Source organism: Cucurbita maxima, unplaced genomic scaffold, assembly GCF_002738345.1.
Source record: "Cucurbita maxima cultivar Rimu unplaced genomic scaffold, Cmax_1.0 Cma_Scf00060, whole genome shotgun sequence".
Taxonomy (NCBI): domain Eukaryota; kingdom Viridiplantae; phylum Streptophyta; class Magnoliopsida; order Cucurbitales; family Cucurbitaceae; genus Cucurbita; species Cucurbita maxima.
In genome coordinates, this window is record NW_019272076.1 from 290,257 (window position 1) to 299,797 (window position 9,541).

The following is a 9,541-nucleotide window of genomic DNA, read 5'->3' on the forward strand; positions in this document are numbered from 1 at the left end:
AACTCTTTTTTTCTTTCTAACTCTTTTCCCTCAAACTCTTTCTTTCTTTCCTCCCACTTTAATTGATCAGCAAATACATTTGCAGAACTCAAAGGTACAAGAGTGCTTTTTCTACCTTTTCTAATCGATAACGATCCCACTCCCACTGAAACTGAGCCTTTTTCTGATGTAGGTGTTGATTCCAATCCGAAATATCTAGAGAGGAAAACACGTTGTACCTTAGTTGCGTTTACTTCTCTAAATGTCTGTTCTGGCGACGACGATGGACTCGTGGTGGCAATGTGGGTGATGGGTGACGGTTTTCTGATGTGCAAAGGGAGTGGAGTTGATATGGAAAATCAACCCAAGGGAAAGTATGGAACGAATTACCTTGATGATCAAGATCAAGAGTAAAAAAAAATTGTTTCTAAACTCGTGATTTAAATCACTCCACAAGAGGTTTGATCAATACCACTTGAATGACTCTACATGCAAGTTCTAAACACAAGAATGTGCAAAGAAAGTTTAGCTCTCATCAAAGCTAAAATATAAATTCTATTCTTAATTCCAAAATCTGATGTCTAATCAAAGAAAAGAAGGTTTTATATAGGCCTTACAACCTTAACCTATGTGATATATAACTCCCAAATTAAATTGGCTAGTAAATGAAAAATACTCATAACCTCCGTATTAAAATGACTGGTTAATGGTGGAATATAGTAACCTATGTGGGTTACAATATAATCTTAACTTCTATATTTAAAACTAGCTTAAATATGACAAACAAATATTTAAACTATAATTAAATAATGCAATTAATATAATGTGCTTATTGACTCATCCTTGAACTAGTTTCATAAATTAAGCGGAGTTCATTAAATGCAACTTAAAGTGCATTTAATTCATCTCTTTCTTGAAGCTCAACTTTGCACAACATATAAGGGAGGTCTCCAGCGTCTTCTAGAATTTCCTTTGATGAGCTCACCATAGCTTGAATATAACTGTATAAGGTTTGTTGTAGCTTCTTAGCTCTTGTCCTTGTAATTGGACCTTAAGGTATGGAAATTCCTTGGTCGTGGTTCATATCATTCTCCCCCTCTTGAGAAAGATTCGTCCTCGAATCAAAGCCATCACCTACATCAAAAGAACTCAAATCAACAACATTAAAAGTTGTACTAACACCGTACTTACCTGGTAAATCAATTTTATAAGCATTGTCGTTGATACGCTCAAGAACTTGAAAAGGTCCATCTCCTCGTGGTAAAAGCTTAGATTTTCTTTAAGTAGGAAATCTTTCTTTTCGGAAATGCACCCAAACCCAATCTTCTAGCTTGAAGATGACAATCTTACGTCCTTTATTAATTCGGGTGGCAACCTTGGAATTTTGTTTCTCAATTTGTTCTTTCACTTACTTGTGCAGTTTACGAACAAACTCAACCTTGGTATTTGCATCAAAATTCATAAACTCTTTTGACGGTATGGGTAACAAGTCAATGGGGGATAAAGGATTAAGCCATAAACAATTTCAAAAGGTGTGCATTTAGTAGTGCTATGAACAACCCTATTATATGCAAATTCTATAAAGGGCAAACAATCCTCCCAAGTCTTAAGATTCTTATCAATAATAGCCCTAAGCATAGCAGTCATGGTTCTGTTAACAACTTCAGTTTGTCCATCCATTTGAGGATGACAAGTAGTTGAATATACTAGCTTAGTTCCTAACTTACCCCATAAAACACGCCAAAAGTGGCTTAAAAATTTTACATCACGATCACTAACGATGCTTTTAGGAATGTCATGCAATCGTACAACTTCCCTAAAGAACAGGTCTGCAATATGTTTTGCATCATCAGTTTTGTGACAAGGAATAAAATGAGTCATTTTACTAAATCGATCAACCACAACAAAGATGCTATCATAACCTTTCCTAGTCCTAGGTAAACCTAAAACAAAATTCATTGATATATCAATCCAAGGACCATTAAGAACCGGTAATGGGGAGTATAAACCATGTGGTTGAAGCCTAGACTTAGCTTGTTTACATACTATGCAACGAGCACAAACTTTATGAACATCATGTCTCATTTTAGGTCAAAAAAAATGTTCAGAGAGCATACCATAAGTTTAAGAAATCCATGGTGTGCCATTAAACCACCTCCATGAGCTTCCCTCACAAGTAGCTCATGGATGGAACAAGATGGTATGCAAAGTTTGCCTTTTCGAAACAAAAATCCATCTAACAACAAGTAATTATCCACAATGAGTCATTTTTCACAAGATTCAACAAAAGGAGCAAAGAACATGTCATGTTGATACAAATATTTTATGTGTTCAAAACCGAACAACCTAGCATTCAAAGTATTGAGGAGGACATACCTTCGTGATAATGCATCTGCAACAATGTTCTCCTTACCTTGTTTATATTTTACGACATAAGGGAATGTTTCAATAAATTCTAACCACTTAGCATGTTGTATGTTGAGTTTATTTTGTACTCTTAAATGCTTTAAACTTTCATGATCCGTATGAATAATGAACTCCTTAGGCCAAAGATAATGTTGCCAGGTTTGCAATGCACGAACCAAAGCATAAAGCTCTTTGTCATAAGTTGGATATCTCAAAGATGCACCAGTCAACTTCTCACTAAAGAACATTAAAGGTCTTTGATTTTGCATTAATACAACACCTATCCCTACTCCACTAGCATCACAATCAATTTCAAAAGTAGACTCAAAATTAGGAAATGCAAGCAAGGGAGCAGAACTCAATTTTTCTTTCAAAGTATTAAAAGCAAGTTCTTGATCTTTTTCCCATATAAAGGATACATTTTTCTTAACAAGTTCATTCAAGGGTGAAACAATTGTACTAAAATTCTTAATGAACATACGGTAGAAACTTGCAAGACCATGAAAACTTCTTACCTCACTTACATTTTTAGGTGTAGGCCAATCTTTTATAGCCTTCACTGTCTCCTCATCAACCTCAACACCATTAGATGAAACTACAAACCCAAGAAAGTTAACTTTTTCCATGCAAAAGCTACATTTCTTTAAATTTACGTACAAACATTCGTTTCTTAAAGTAGTCAAAACATTGCGTACATGGGTAATATGATCATCTAAAGATTTAGAATAAACAAGGATGTCATCAAAATAAACAACCACAAACTTACCTAAGTACTCTCGTAAGACATGGTTCATTAGTCTCATGAATGTACTAGGTGCATTAGTTAATCCAAAAGGCATAACCAACCATTCATAAAGACCATACTTGGTTTTAAAAGCTGTTTTCCACTCATCCCCAATATGCATGCGAATTTGATGATAACCTGATTTTAAATCAATCTTAGTAAAAAGACTACATCCATGCAATTCATCAAGCATATCATCTAATCTGGAAATTGGATGCCTATACTTTATAGTTATATTGTTTATAGCCCTACAATCAACACACATACGCCAAGAACCATCTTTCTTAGGTACAAGAATAACTGGAACAGAACAAAGACTCAAACTTTCACGTACATACCCTTTAGCAAGAAGTTCACTTACTTGCCTTTGTATCTCTTCAGCCTCCTTTGGATTAGTTCTATAAGCTGGTCGGTTTGGAATGGGCACGCTAGGAATGAAGTCAATCTTGTGTTCAATCCCTCTAAGTGATGGCAAACTACTAGGCTTCTCCTCGAAAAATAAATCTTCAAACTCTTGCAAAAGCACAACAAAATCACTAGGAAAAGAAGGGTTAAGCATGCTAGTAAAGTAACAAGATCCCTTGCACATAAGTACAAGAATAGTCTGGTTAGAGAGCAAAACATTCCTAGCCTCACTTGATCTAACATACAAGCTTACTGATTTGGCTTTTCTCTCTTTTTTTTCTCTAGGCTGAGTTTTACTCTCTTGCTTTTCCCTCAAGCTCTTTTTTTCACTTGATTCTTTTTCAATCTCTGCTTTTGCATCAACCTCTTGCCTTTTCTTTTCAAGTTTGCAATGATCAATAAATACATCGTTTGGAGACAATGAAATAAGAGTAGTTTTTCTACCGTTGTGAGTAAAAGAGTATCGATTTGCATACCCATCATACATTACCTGACGATCAAATTGCCAAGGCCTCCCCAATATTAAATCTCCAACATGCATGGATACAACATCACATAAAACATCATCAACATATTTTCCAATAGTAAAAGAAACAAGAGTTTGTTGAGCTACCCGTACTTCCCCACAATCATTCAACCATTGAAGCTTGTAAGGTCTTGGATGTGGTTGTGTCTTTAAATTAAGTCTTTTGACCAGAATGGAACTCACAACATTGGTGCAACTACCGCTATCAATTACAAAACTACAAGGTACAAATTGAACAAGACACCGAGTTTGTAACAAGTTCTCCCTTTGGTCTAGGCCGTCCTCCTTAATGTGGGTGTTTAGAGCTCGTCGAGTAACCAAAGATATATGTGTAGGGTCCTCTTCACTAAACTCCTCACTCTCATGAGTTTCCTCATTTATGTCGTCATGTGCCTCGTCATCCGTAACAATTTCTCTCTCCTTGATGGTCATAATTCTTGCATTTGGGCAATCTCTACTATAGTGTCCTACCCCCTGACATCTCCAACACTTTAAATCTCTATTTCGAACATTAGACTTTTCTACTTTTTCTTTTCCTGTTCTAGAACTCTCTCCTTTCTAAAATTTAGCTTGAGGCTTCTCATTAATCTCTTGATTTCTATGCTTATAATCAATGTTCTTACTATCCCTTTTCCATGTAGAAGTAGAATTGGGAAAAGTTTTAGAAGAATACCGTTGAGACCTTCGTTGGATTTTCCTCTTGATCTTAATTGCAATGTGCAACAACTTCTCAATAGAATAAGACTGTAAATCAGTCTTGTCCGCAATCTCTGTGTTTAACCCATTAAGAAACCGCGCCATGAGAGCCTCCATGTCCTCATCGAGTTCAAGTCGATCCATCAATGTATCCATCTCCTTGTAATAATCCTCCACAGATTTGCGTCCTTGTTTCAATGCTTGAAGCTTTTGCGCCATGTCCCGGTGAAAATACTGTGGAACAAAACGCTTCCTCATGGACTCTTTGAACTCGACCCATGAATCAATTGGTGCTTCAAGATTTCTTCTCCTACTTGACATCAATTTATCCCACCAAATTTGAGCATATTGTTTGAATTGAGCAATGCATAACAGTACCTTCTTTTCATCACTAAAATTATGACAGTTGAACACTGACTCCACCGTTTTCTCCCATTGAAGGTACTCCTTTGGATCCGTTTTGCCATAAAACTTGGGAAGTTTTAATTTGATTCTCCCCACATTACGATCAATTCTATCATCATAAGGAACTCGTTGTTGTAAATTATGATACTTTCTTCCATGGTCTCTCCCTCGCATCAAGCCATGACCAACCACATGTGGATTATCCTCGTGGTGATCAGAATTGTTGCCCTCATATGTATCGATTGAGGGCGTAGGTAGTGGAATCCTCTGTCAAGCTTGATTTTGAATCTCCAATCTGCCTATTCGATCAGTCAACTCTTCTATTCCTTGAATTAGTCTTTCCATGGTTCGTTGTTGGGCTTCTCTCAATCGTGCATCAGTAATGTCAGTATTGTCGTATGGATTTTCCATGCTACAAAAGAAAGGTAAAAGAAAAAAAAAAAAAGACCTCACAAGCGCTCCCTCACGTGTATTCACTCGTAAATGTAGTTCACTCATGCTTAGCACTCAACACTCGAATCAATGTGTCACTCCCTTACAAACTCACCCTCACAATTGAGCACACACAAATCACACTCCAAAAATCAAATTGGGATGTGAGACAAGCTATGTTATAGAGCTAAGTGCAATTCAAAGTGAATAGACAGCACACTCAACACATACACAAGAGTATTGAAGGAGCAATCCGAATAACGACAAAGAAACGAATTAAAGAAAGAAAATAATTAAGGACTAATTTAGACTTAGTAACATATGAGAGTTACATATAATAATCAAGATGAAAAAAAAGAAAGACATTTAACATCAATATGCTTTCTTTCTTTCAATGGTTTTTTTTTTCCTTCTGATTGGCAAAATCTAATCAATTTACCAACAAAAAAATTGATTTAGAAGATCTTAAAGAAGAACAAAGTGTTATAAGATCCAGATCTAACACTTTAAAGAACATAAGATTTTTTTTTTTGTTATATATTTTTGTGATAGAACATGAACATTCTACACAAACTAAGAAAAAAAATTATAAGAGAATTAAAAGAGATAAGTGCATATGAATCATATATCCGATCTTGAGCCTAAAGCTCTTATACCAAAGGATATGGAAAATCAACCCAAGGGAAAGTATGAAACGGATTACCTTGATGATCAAGATCAAGATTAAGGAAAACTTGTTTCTAAACTCGTGATTCGAATCACTCCACAAGAGGTTTGATCAATACCACTTGAATGACTCTACATGCAAGTTCTAAACACAAGAATTTGCAAAGAAAGTTTAGCTCTCAACAAAGCTAAAATAGAAATTCTATTCTTAATTCCAAAATCTGATGTCTAATAAAAAAAAAGAAGGCTTTATATAGCCCTTACAATCTTAACTATATAACTCTCAAATAGGGCTAGTAAATGAAATATACCCATAACCTCCATATTAAAATGACTATTTAATGGTGGAATATAGTAACATATGTGGATTACAATATAACCTTAACTTTAAAACTAGCTTAAATATTACAAACAAATATTTAAATTATAATTAAATAATGCAATTAATAAAATGTGCTTATTGACTCATCCTTGGACTAGTTTAATAAATTCAGCGAAGTTCATTAAATGCAACTTAAAGTGCATTTAATTCATTTCTTTCTTGAAGCTCAACTTTGCACAACATATAAGGAAAGTCTCCAGCGTCTTCTAGAATTTCCTTTGATGAGCTCATCATAGCTTGAATATAACTGTATAAGGTTTGTTGTAGCTTCTTAGCTCTCGTCCTTGTAATTGAACCTTGAGGTATGGAAATTCGTTGGTCGTGGTTCATATCAGGAGTGGTGTGGGCAATAGTCGGTGGCGAGACGGCGTGAATGTTGGGTGGCGGCGGCTTAAGGAAGAAGATGACAAAGAGAGAAGGAAGTGCAGCAGCTTAGGGTGTGAGAGTGGCTGACTTAACTTGGGCTTCGTGCAAAAACTAATGAGGTTGGCAGCTTGCTAAGGGTTTAGTGATAACTCTCCAACAGTAGAGTTATATCAAGTCTTTTTATAGTTAATTTTGCACTCATACTCACTATTTTCTCATTAATTGCTTCATTTATTCTAATTAGTATACATGAAATAATCAATTGTGGTTTAATATGAAAAGAAGATCAATTTGCATAAATCGAGCTTAATTGTACACAGAATTGAGTTATTTGGTAAAATTCCAGAACATTTATGCTGAACCATAATGCTGTAGCAAATCTGGAAACAACAATGCTTGCAAATCTGAAAATAAATTGCTAATCTTGATGTTGAAGCCATTCGGAACGCAAATTTTTTGGGGATGACATAGAAATTTTAATCACATCAGTATCCACGTGGGCCATTGAGGGCCATTGACTACCAAATTAGAAACATCCTAGGTGGACTATTTTATCCCTTTTTATCTCTAAATGAGAAAAACAAACATCATAAAGGAAAAGGATACCTAAACTTTAAAATTAGAAACATCCTAGATGGACAATTTTGGACGATTTTATCCCTTCTCAGCCCTAAAGGAGAAGAAACAAACATTATAAAAGGAAAAGGATACCTAAACTTTAGAGAGAGCCACACTTTGGGAGTGAACTGCTGTGAAGTGCTGTGAAATCAGAGAAGAAGAAGAAGAAAACCCTAATCCATCAGCTCTTGATAACAGAAGGTAAAGAAGACCAAGAAGGATTGATTGTGGCAAAGAAGTGGACGTGAGAGCTCAAGAGAAGGGCAACAACAAGCTTGATAACTCTCTATTTCCTTACTCTCTCCTCTTTATCTATTCATTTTATATGATTGAGATGCGGGTTTCTTTATTTAATTCAATTTGTATGGTGAGCTAAATTTTACAGGGGAGACGAGAGAATTTTATATAGTTTAAGTATGTTAACGGTATGATCTTAGTTTATTAAAGAGTTGTTGTTAATGATTTACATGTGTGTTTAATTAACTACTTTATATACATATTTGTTCTCTTATTCGGGAGAAGAGATGGAGCAATGAAATCTCTTTAATACTCTAGTTCTTTTGCAAGGAGACTAGAAGGGTAATAGAAGGGTTAGGAATAATTTTCTTCTATAGCCTTGTTTATAGAAATTATAACGATTATGAAAATAATCATTCATGACCCTTGGAAGTGGGCTTGGTAATCTATTAAAAGGAACTAAAATTTACCATAAAACTCAACAACTTATCCATTTAATCTCTCTTAGCCGAACCTTCTTCATTATAGTTGATTTTCTCATAATTTTCTGTTATTCGATAGTAGTGGCACTCTGCTTTAGTTTTGTTTAATTAGTCCAAATCACTAACACCTTATCCAAAAACTCACTTAATTTCCAATGATAAAATTAACCAAAAAGATAGGTTCCATGTAGAATCGATAATTTACATATTACTTGCTACTTGTGATAGTGTATAGTTGCACTTATTCTTGTGAATTTTCCATCATTTTATTATATACATCCACAAGCGATCATTTAGCTAAATAGCTTAACGATAGGTTTGTTTATTTTATTATTATTATTATTTTTGAATTAGGCCTTAGGCCCAGAACTTGGGTTTTACAAATACTTGCCCCCGCTGTAGAATTAGAAAATGCAATCACATAGCATTAATGGTAATGGTGAAATCTACTTTGTGTAACTATTCCTTGGGTTCCACATTATTTGTCAAAGTACAGTTGGATGCATAGTATTCTCTACACATGGTTCATGTATGCGCACATATCCCCTAGGTCTAATAATGGGCTAGCCATGCTCATGCTGCAAAAGACTTCAAAAAGAAAGCAACAAATTGTATCATGATGTAAACGACCATACCTAACATATTAGAAGCTGACATGCAATATGCGCATGAAGGCTTACACTTTAATCCTGATACATGGTTATGATGCACATCAAGCTTTAAATTTCATGACATGAATTCTTTACCGTGCATATTTACATGTTTACATGTGCACAACACATACAATAAAGTTTAGAGGCAAGGAAATATATTTTACTGACCTAGTAAGGATCTGTAAAGAAATTAGAAAAGAAAAATGGCAAAATGGTCCTTTTGTAATTTTCTTTTAGCAAACTTGGTAGATTTTTAACTAATGTAGAAAAATGATTTCAAGAGGCTAAGAAGGAAAAAAGTGACCAAAATAAAGTAAGAATATTAAAAAAAAAAAAAAAATCCCTCCAACTTTCTAAAATAGTCCCTACGGGTACGTATATTTTCAGACAAACTCGTTACACTAAGACCCACAGAAACACGTATGGGTTCAGGGAAAGGATCCCCCGAATATTGGGTAGCTGTTGTTAAATCAGGTAGAATACTTTATGAAATGAGTGGAGTAG